This window comes from Mytilus galloprovincialis, chromosome 1 (assembly GCF_965363235.1).
Source record: "Mytilus galloprovincialis chromosome 1, xbMytGall1.hap1.1, whole genome shotgun sequence".
NCBI lineage: Eukaryota > Metazoa > Mollusca > Bivalvia > Mytilida > Mytilidae > Mytilus > Mytilus galloprovincialis.
Genome location: NC_134838.1, coordinates 106,338,297 through 106,348,789, shown reverse-complemented (window position 1 = coordinate 106,348,789; position 10,493 = coordinate 106,338,297). Strand labels below are relative to the sequence as shown.

Genomic DNA, 10,493 nt, shown 5'->3' with positions numbered 1-10,493 from the left:
GGAATGTGTCGAAGAGACAACAAACCGACCATAGAAAAGACAACAGAAGAAGGTCACCAACAGGTCCAATACAGCGAGAAATTCCCGCACCCGGAGGCGTCCTTCAGCTGGCCCCTAAACAAATATATATACTAGGACAGTGATAATGAACGTCATACTAACTCCAAATTATACACGATAAACTAAAATTAAAAATAATACAAGACTAACAAAGGTCAGAGGCTCTTGACTTGGGACAGGCGCAAAAATGCGGCGGGGTTAAACATGTTTATGAGATCTCACCCCCACCCCCTAATACCTCTAGCCAATGTAGAAAAGTAAACGCATAACAATACGCACATTAAAATTCAGTACAAGAGTAGTCCGAGTCTGATGTCAGAAGATGTAACAAAAGAAAATAAACAAAATGACAATAATACATAAATAACAACAGGCTACTAGCAGTTAACTGACATGCCAGCTCCAGTTGAATTGCAACACGACCTTTGATAATGATATATAGAATCCTGCTCTTTCAAAATTTAATATATAAGTTAAATTAAACAAGAGAAATATCTGTTATGATTAGAAAGTCCCTCCCCTTTAAAATGTTTATGATTTCAAGTTTGTGCCATAATTTTCTCACTCTTTGTGACTTGTTAACTTAATGTATGATTTAGTAAGACCATTGATAGTTACGTCATGAAAGAAAAACAATCCTTGTTTTGTATTACTCGACGAATAATTATTTTGTATCAAGTATATCATAAACAACTCAGCAAATATAGTTGTTAATTATATTCATTAAAATGTATCTTCTGAAAAAAAGATGTTATAGTATTAAATATATTAAGCACTTTAAACAACAATTAACAAGAGCCTACAATTGATTCAAGAAGTGTTTATTAAATAACTGTTTTTTTTTTGTAGATATTAACTTTCATTTTACACATCTATCAAATATTAACTTCTTTCAATTGAATTTACAAATAAATCTTTTTAAAGCAATCGTTCCAAATTTTGACCTGTGATAATTATAATGGTAAAAATATTTTTTTCTATCTTAACAGAAACAAGATTACAACAAAAAGTGTGTTACCCACTGTTATGACAACGTGTATAGGTGTATATCAAGATTGTGTTATCCTTGCAAAATATTGCATGTATTGCGTTTTCTAGTAAAATATCCATTTTTAACGAGAATGCGTTATTTTTTAAATAAATTTTATCGGAAAAATATATGATTCAACATCTTCTCGTCACCTTTGCTCTCCAGAAAATCCAAGACAGTGAAGAATAAAATTGGTGAAGCGTAATATTAAAGCGATATTTAAACAACTCAAGCGTGACCTACAATAAACTGAAACGAAGCAATAGTATTGCAAAGAATATACCTTATTCAATCGAATGGAGTTCAGAGATTAACTAGTAGGTTTGTTTTCTTTGCAATGATTTATGAGCTGGCTACTCTTCTAGGTCATTATCACAAGATATGTGTTTTTAATGTTCTTATAGTATGTTTGTAATTGCATCACTGTAAACTGTTTTAAGATAATAAATATAATAATTATAGTATTAAGAATAGACTGAAATTTTTTTATATTGAATCAGTTTAAACGCTTCGCGTTTCAACATGTTTTAAAAAAATAGTCATTGCTTTGTTCCTGTGATGATTTATAACATACCATTCATTACATTCTGACAGTAGATCGAAAATAAAATGCATGTCAAACATGTGTATCCTAACACGATTTGTGAACACCGTATATGTATTCTCTAAGGGATAATACTCTCATTGTTTTCCATTTTTTGGACTTGGTTAAAGTGGTATTTTTGCAAACATTATGCAGCATTTGGCGTTGTTTTATACGTGTACTTTGCATACACAAAATCATCATTGTCAGTTTCTACAGGGAACATTCCATACAATGTTTAATTGAACATATGAATGTAAATTTCTTTTGAAGTTAAACGAATCAAAGTTTTTATTTTGCTTCCTGTTAACAAGCATGAGTACCTAAGACAAACGCTTATTTGTTATTTCAAAGTCATATTTACAACCAAAAAAATTCCTAAATCGATATTACCACTTTAAACTTAAACATGGTCTGCTTCAAATTTTGAATGCCTCTGCTGATATTTGAAAACCTAATTCTCATCTTTAAAATTATATGTGTCAAAAATTGTAGTGATAAATAGTATAAAATCTAGGCTTGTTTATGTACTTTGTACATCATTTTTTTTTGTAAACATAAAGAATGCTTAATTGGACAATTTGTTATGGTCTTTTATATATGTTTTATATATATGGTATGGCTATATAAACGTTGTCAGATTTGGATTAAATAATTAGTCATTTATGTCATTTATTTTTTTGTAGCAGTAGTCTTTGGACTTAGTAAGATTGAACATTTTTCCTACGTGTAAAATGTTGTTTTAAGCGTGCGATCCTATATTTCAGTTACGCATGGCATTGACACAAGGACCAGGTTTCCAAATTTGTTTTTTCCTGATTGGCCAGTATTTTGTGTGTTTTGTGTGCACCACGAAACCTCTTTCTAAATTATTAACATCTTTCTTATCAGCAATCACAGCCGGGCCTCAAAGATATTATGAAACTGCCTTTTCTAGAGGTGGCGTGAATCAAATGTGGATACTAAATAAAAAATTCCAAAGACTTTTAGAGTTCATACAATCTAAGACTCTTCATCTTGTAATAGTATTGAAACATTTGACTTTTCTACACTTTACACATTCAAGTATTCCCCATTCCAAACTAAAAGACAAATTGAAAGAGTTGGTCTTGCTTTGTTTCATAAAAAAAGAATGGCCAACGTAGATCTTGTCTTAAGAAGGGATAAATCCTACTTTGTAAAGGATCACTCTGATTCAAACAAAACATTCTCTAAAACTGAAATTATCAAGATGCTTGCTTGATTGATTGACAACATAATTGTTTCGTTTGGAGGATCCGCTTACCCTTCCGGAGCACCTGTGAATACTCCCAGTTTTGGTGGAATTCGTGTTGCTTAGTCTTTAGGTTTGTATGTTGTGTCATGTGTTTATAAAAATAACTATAGCACTGAAACAATTATAATGACACAAGACACATGAAATATAACAACAGTGTAAATGAACCTGTGGGTCCTCCTTGTATAAACTTCATAAAATGTGGATGAAACATAAATATATAAAAGGAAACATTATACAAAGAAACATTCTACTGGATTTAACCAAATACAACTCTTTTAAAAGAATCCCGCTTTGCTGTATAAAAATTTAGCTGAACCGGTAGAAAACTAATTATCATCGGAATAGCACATCCTAATTTTAACGTTGGTGTAATAGATCCTTTAAAAAACGTATTCTAAAGGTTACCAGTTCAACACTGTTATCATATATTTGAATTTTGTTTTATCGGTATAATTATTGATTTTGTTATCAATAAGATAAAACCCAACTAAATACTATTGTTACATTCCTTTTCCTTCAATGTGTCGATTTTTATATTTTGGCTTTGAACAAAGTCCTGTATTTCTATGACTGTTAATGACAACTTTATTCCCAATCCTTTGGCTGTTGGATGTGAAGTAATTGATATTTAAGATCTATTTAATTAAGTGCCAGTCTGCCTAAGAATCAGGCAGTGGTGAAAACATGACCAAAAAAACCCACCCTATCTGACATTGATTTCAGTTCATAATATGTAGCTATGCACAAAAATAACATTCATTTCCATTTTCTGTTCTGGTAATAGAAGATACAATTTGGTTGAAATGCATTACAAATTAACGAATAAGGGGAGATAATCTGTAATTTGCTATCATTCTAACCAATTTTCTAACCAAGTTATTTGATATTAACAGACACACACAAACAAAAGACTAACACTTTTTAACTCAGGATGATGGTTAGTATTAAATAGCATGATAAGCTCGGTGGGTTTTTTCTAATCATGTTTTAATTTTTACCTAAATTGCCTGATTCTTACAAAGACTGGCACTTACCACAGTTGTTATTGGCTTTAAACTCGCTTTCAATGAGAGAGAGACAAAAGATAACAAAGGGAAACTTAAACTCTTTTGTTGAAAATAAACTGAAAACTCAATGATAAAAACCGAAAAGACAAAAAAGTGCAGTGACAAATCAAGAAAAATATGCGTATTTTAAGACTGTAACGGACCGGCATTTTTTTTTGCAAAGCCAACATCTTAATCTTACTTTTTGCCTGACCAAAGCGCTTTTCTGTGGTGCAGTTTATATAAAATGGAAAGAAAAATTACATTTGTATTTGTTTTCAAATTTCAACATGAGAAACAATTTGATTTTTTTTCTTCGTTTTTTTTTTTTTATATGATTTTGCATTTTATAAAGAGTTTAAGTGTTTATTCATATTGTAACACTGTAATTCCTCCTTATTATCCTTAATTTTGTCCATTTTGACTCAGTTTAACGAATGCACACTCCATATTATTTTAACGAAGTTGAAACAACATTTGTAAATTAAGATTACATCGATAATTTTATGATTTTTCGATTTGAAATGTTGAAAACTCAGTATTGTCGATGTAATCAGTGGTCGCAATACAGCACAAAACTCTATAAAAGTATCACTTTACCCCTAAAAGATATACGATTAAGCACAAAAAATTAACACATGATAGATTAAAATAAATAAATATCGGTGGAATAATTTAAAAGAAAGATAAAACATAAATGTAACCAAACATATCGTTTGTTTATGGGTGACATATTTGTTTTTTTTATGGGTTTTTGAAACATAAATTAGGCCGTTAGCTTTCTCGTTTGATTTTTTTAGTGTCATTTCGGGGCCTTTTATAGCTGACTCTGCGGTATGGGCACATGTTTATTGTTGAAGGCCGTACGGTGACCTATAATTGTTGATTTCTGTGTCATTTGGTCTATCGTGGAGAGTTGTCTCATTGGCAAACATTTCACATTTTTTTTATATATTGGTATATATATGCTTTATTAGATATATCTACTGAAATACTTGCAGCAAATATCTATTGCGTAGTTATAACAAGCTTGCAGAAAAGATAAATATTATGTTCAAACATAATTGATGTTTACTGTAAGCTTGCTTCACAAACGCTTTGGATATGCACCCTTGTTAAATATATCTATTGTAGGTCTTCCTTAAAAAATCAGCATTTCAAACAAATATGCGTCAGACCTACAGATCGAAACCTTTTCATGTTATAGTTTCAAAAAAGTTTCTCATCGTTTTTTCATGAACATAAAATTGATTTTTTGTGGATTGAATCAGTCAACAAAATGGTGCACTTTTGTTTGACTTTCAATGTAAGCATTCTTCTTTTTCTTTTAGTGGGAGAACAAGACTCATATATGCTTAACAAATTTTTAACTAATAGGTTAAGCTGAAAGTCACATGAATACAGATTCAATGAGGTGGAATTATTCGCTAGCAAGTGAATAATACATCATCGATGGGTTTTTTTCCATACTAAAGTGGCTGCTTAAAGTAAATTATTATTTCACAATTTAACTTTCACTTATGATTTGACAAAAAAAAAAGAAAGTTACTTTTTTTATAGATCTCATAGCCCATTTAAATGAGTTTTGATAATGAAAAATATTAGAAAAGGCTATATCTATGAATCTAACATGTTGATAAAGTAAAAAAAACAACCCCAAAAATACAAAGACTTTCATCGCAACATAATATCTAATCTAATCTAATTACAAAATACAAAAAGTGTAAAAAGTATTGTAACCAGTATGTTATGAGGCTGTCAAACAGGATTTTTAAAGGTAAACATATTTTAAGAATATTTCATTGTAAGTAGCTCAAAGAAAAAAAAATAATACATTTATTCATCCATAAATAAGCGCAACATTTCACACCAAATCCATCAATTGTATATTATGAGTACTTTATTCCAATGTGGTACTTTTTTCATTCAGGGGTGTGCTAAAAGAGTTATGAGAAGTCGAGACTGGAATTGACACACCACAAGATTTACAGTCACCTTCACAAATTTGTTCATCGATGAACTGTATCGGTGTCTCCATTCACCTTCGATATATTTTCGCGTCCTTAGTCAGCAAATACCAGAAAAGTCTTCCGATATGTACGTTTAGCAATGTGTATTAATGATTTTGACTGGGTTCGGATTTGCATGGCGATTTGTGCATGCATATCAAGAGACGCTTACCTTGTAGATGCACACGATCTCACTGCTTTAAGTGTGTATCTAAACATTCCCGTCCAGGTTTCTTTTTGAACCCAAACGATATGGCAAATGTAAATTGATACAGATCTTCTTTAGGATGTATCGTGTCTTCTGATTTGCTGAGAGTGTTTTGTTTATCATCTCATAGACATAATTCAGTCATGTGACCGTGACGTCATCAACGTTTTTTTATGATTTACGCCGGTTTAAAATTGAATTAAGAATTAAATTATAAGAAATGACTGTAATATGTTTTCTGTCTTTTCAAAATAACATAAAAAACGTGGTGCATACTTAATAATGACACGCTACGCGGGTTATTCAGTGTGCACCACATCTTGTATGCTATTACTCATAGACAGAAAATTGGGGAACAACAGTCAACATTGTGTTATAATCTTATTCCCTATTAAAACAAACAACTATGCCAAAAACCAAAAATGGCAGGAAGACTCCGTAAAGACAAAGTACTTCAGAAAAAAACAAGAATACAAAAAAGTAAATGACGATAACACAATATCTTACCTAACAATGACTTCACGGTTCAGCTAGCAAGCAAGCTAACCAAATATATTACCTTTAGCTACATACTCAATGAAATCGGCTGTAAATGTTTATTGTTCTGTATGTTACTTAGCTCACCCGGTTTTTTTGGGGTTCGTGTTGTTTAGTCTATAGTTTTCCATGTTATGATTTGCATGCTGTATTGTATATTTTGGTCATTTTTTTTTCTTTGTCAGTTTTTTTGACAGATGATTTTGAATATCCTTTTGAAATCTTTCGCCGGGCTTTAACTATAAATGAGTTGATTTCTTAAATAAGATATTTAATTTTTTAGAAACCTCTCGTGTTTATGATTTTATTAGAGTCTAGTAAAATATGCTGTGTTACTTTATAAGAAATATTTTGTTCAACGTTAACCCAAGAATGCATTACATTCAGAAGGTTGAAGTTTGACTAATAAAAGCATCACTAAGCGAATAATGGATTCATAAAGTGTTGAGGACAGTATAATCACTATTGTTGCGCCTGTGTTTTCTCTACGTCACGCATGCATAATCAAAGCTTGAATTTAATATTCTTTACTTATTTTATTTTTTAATTTGGTAGACAATGGTAATTTGTTTATACGAGTCTACGGTTTAGCAATAAATACACATTCGGTGATGTAACCTTCATGTACGCCTTTATTTAGGACCAGACACACTGTCTCAGCAGTTTACATTAAAATGGTCCTTATCGGTCCTTAAAACAATTAAGAACATCTGTTTTAATATAAATTCCACAGATCATTTAATTATGTTATATTTTCTTGTTTCGTCCATTTATTTAAATCCAAAACTAGTCTTACCAATTCTAAAAATAGATTCAAATCAAGGTTTAAAATATATCACGGGATTCGCATGGATTTGTAACACAACGAAACAACCGACAAGGTATGATTTTCTATGCATAAACCAATAGCTATGCGAATCCAAACCCAGTCAAAATTTAGTTAATCTACACATCAAACGATTGTTCTGGTATTGAATATCTAAGTCCGCGAAAACATACGTAAGTGAGACAGCGATACAGAATTGTTCAGCGAATTTGAAAAGGTGGCCGTAAATCTTGTGGTGTGTTGATTATAGTCTTACATTCCTCTTTTGTACAGGTTTTGTATAAAGAGCACATTATTGAATAAAACAAAGAGCGAATCTCATTGAAATAAGTACTAGTACTAAGAATATACAGTTGTGTGATCAGTTTGAAATCTTGAGCGTATTTACGGATTACCGTGAGTCAGGAGCCTCTGGCCTTTGTTAGTATATAGGTTTTTTTTAATTTAATATAGCAATTCAGTCATTGATGTGTTTTAATATATGATATTCAAATCATATGATGACATCTGTGTTGAGAGATATGGAGAAGGATGAACAAAGAAAGAAAAAACAAAATATGGGACAATATGGCCTTATATAATAATATGGAATAAAGGAAAACACACTTTGGACCTCACTGGTTAGCGTTTGTAACTATCAATTTCACAAAACAAACGCCTATTTTTAAGTATTTTTTTTCTGATTGGTTAAAGTCCTACCAACCAACTATACTTGAAAATGATATTTATATAGAAGTTGCAGCAGCCTTTAAATACACAATGTCTCCATTAGTTAGGTATCCAATCCACTAGCCAAATGTTCCTATCGTCATTATTGAGCGATTGCAAGCTACTATCGTTGCCGTATCCAATTCTCTTTTCCCTAAAGACAAATACTCAATTGGTACATGTGAAGGCATGTTACCATTTGGTTTTGTTATATTGAAGCCGTCGTGATTACCGACTTTATCATCTCTCCATATATGAGTGCCGCCTGAAGAAATATTTTGACGAGATTATATATTTTTTCTGTAATGTCTTGTCAATTTCGAGTTCTGTAGTGTCTTTAATATGCTTCCGAAAAGTCAATTGTTTCCGAAATTTTTATAGAAATATTAACATGATTGGAGTCCATATCCATATTGAATTTTATTTGATGAACTAAATTCCAAGAGTGCTATCGTTTGTTGGAGATGTTTTACCCAACACTTTTGGTAATCTTTTATAGAATTGGCATACATTTGTGAATGTCACATTTATTTCGAATACTTGTCTAAAATGGTCATTTGATGGCATAACAACATCCATTTCTATATATACTGCAGCAGCGAAAACTGTAGAAAACTGCAAGAATCTATTCCCTACTCCGCCTTGTAAAATTTGACAAAGTCGTCCTTTTCTTTGTCGCAATATTTTTTTTATGATTTCTATTAATGTTCTATTATCTCTATATGATAGTACAGCTATAATTGTTTTGTTGATTTTGAATTAAGGCAATAGTAGTATACCGTTGTTCAAAATTCATAAATCGATAGAGAAAAAACAAATTCGAGTTACAAACTAAAACTGACGGAAACGTATCAAATAAAAGAGAACTACGACACAACAGAGACACAACACCGAAATGTAACACACACAGAAACGAACTATAATGTAACAATGGCCATTTTCCTGACTTGTTACAAGGCATTTTATGAAAAAATGGTGGGTTGAACCTGGTTTTGTGGCATACCAAACCTCCCGCTTTAATGGCAATGTTAATTATAACATTAAAATGACAGGGTTACAATAAATAAACAGATAAATAGGAGAAAATATAGGAAAGAGAAACAAACGAATAATAGCAATCAAAAGGTAACAGGTTAAAAATATTTTTATACGCCAGACACGCGTCCACACAAAACTATGCTAAGATGTAAAAAGTTTGAAAGCCATTACAACTATAAAGTTGAAGATCGCCGAGGACCAAAAGTTCCAAAAAAGTTGTGATGACGAGTTGTCCGATTAATAAATAACTTTTAGTCCTATTAATATGCCTGAAATAGAAAAAAATGCATATTATCTCATCAGGTCCAAGAATTTTAAAGCTTTTACTTGGTGTTTTTTTATGTACCTATCATTCGGACTTTCGTTAGTTTACTAAATGATTAATGCCACAGTATTTACACTGTTACTAGTGTTTGTTAGGACTTTCTTTGAACTCAACAGCGATAGTAAAAAGTTGCATGTTTACCTTTAGAGACGGAAAACCAGTCTACAAAAGTTTTATTTTATTTTTATTTTTTTTTTATTTAAACACGTTTTAGTTCAGAAGTGCGAATTGGAAAAATATGTCTTAAATAAAAGATACGTAGTGTTCTTATATACAACCCGACTGACAATACTAAAAAAAGCTCAAACATGTTTGCAAGTGATTTAACATTCAAGATGAAGATACCTCAATTCAGAGATTTATATTTGAAAGCAATAAGTATAAACACTCATGAAGCATTGTCTAAAGTAAGCCTTGTCAATAAGGAAATTAGTTTAGACATTTATCATTCGATTTATTTCTTTGACAAATAATAGATTCCTTTCATTTATTAATGATCATTAGTTTTAGATGCTGTCTTTTACATTGTGTAGGTTAATTGTCAAATTAAGGCAACATTTAGTATAAAAAACTCATCATAGATACCAGGATGAAAATTTTATAATAACGCCAGACGCGCGTTTCGTCTAAAAAAGACTCATCAGTGACGCTCGAATCAAAAAATGTTTAAAGGGCCAAATAAAGTACGAAGTTGAAGAGGATTGAGGACCAAAAATTCCTTAAAGTTTTGCCAAATACAGCCATGGTAATCTATTCCTGAGGTAGAAGCCTTAGATTTTCAAAATTCAAAGTTTTGTTAACAGTAAATTTATAATTATGAACATATCAATGATAACTCAAGTCA

The 10,493-nt window shown here is 31.1% G+C and overlaps 1 long non-coding RNA gene across 1 annotated transcript; it reads left to right on the top strand.

Annotated features, from left to right (window-relative positions):
* The first annotated feature begins 232 nt into the window (after window positions 1–232).
* On the top strand, window positions 233–6,440 carry LOC143049180 (uncharacterized). The gene is made up of 2 exons (XR_012970107.1): window positions 233–1,407; window positions 5,929–6,440. It is a non-coding gene; the product is annotated as an uncharacterized LOC143049180 (long non-coding RNA).
* Window positions 6,441–10,493: the final 4,053 nt, after the last annotated feature.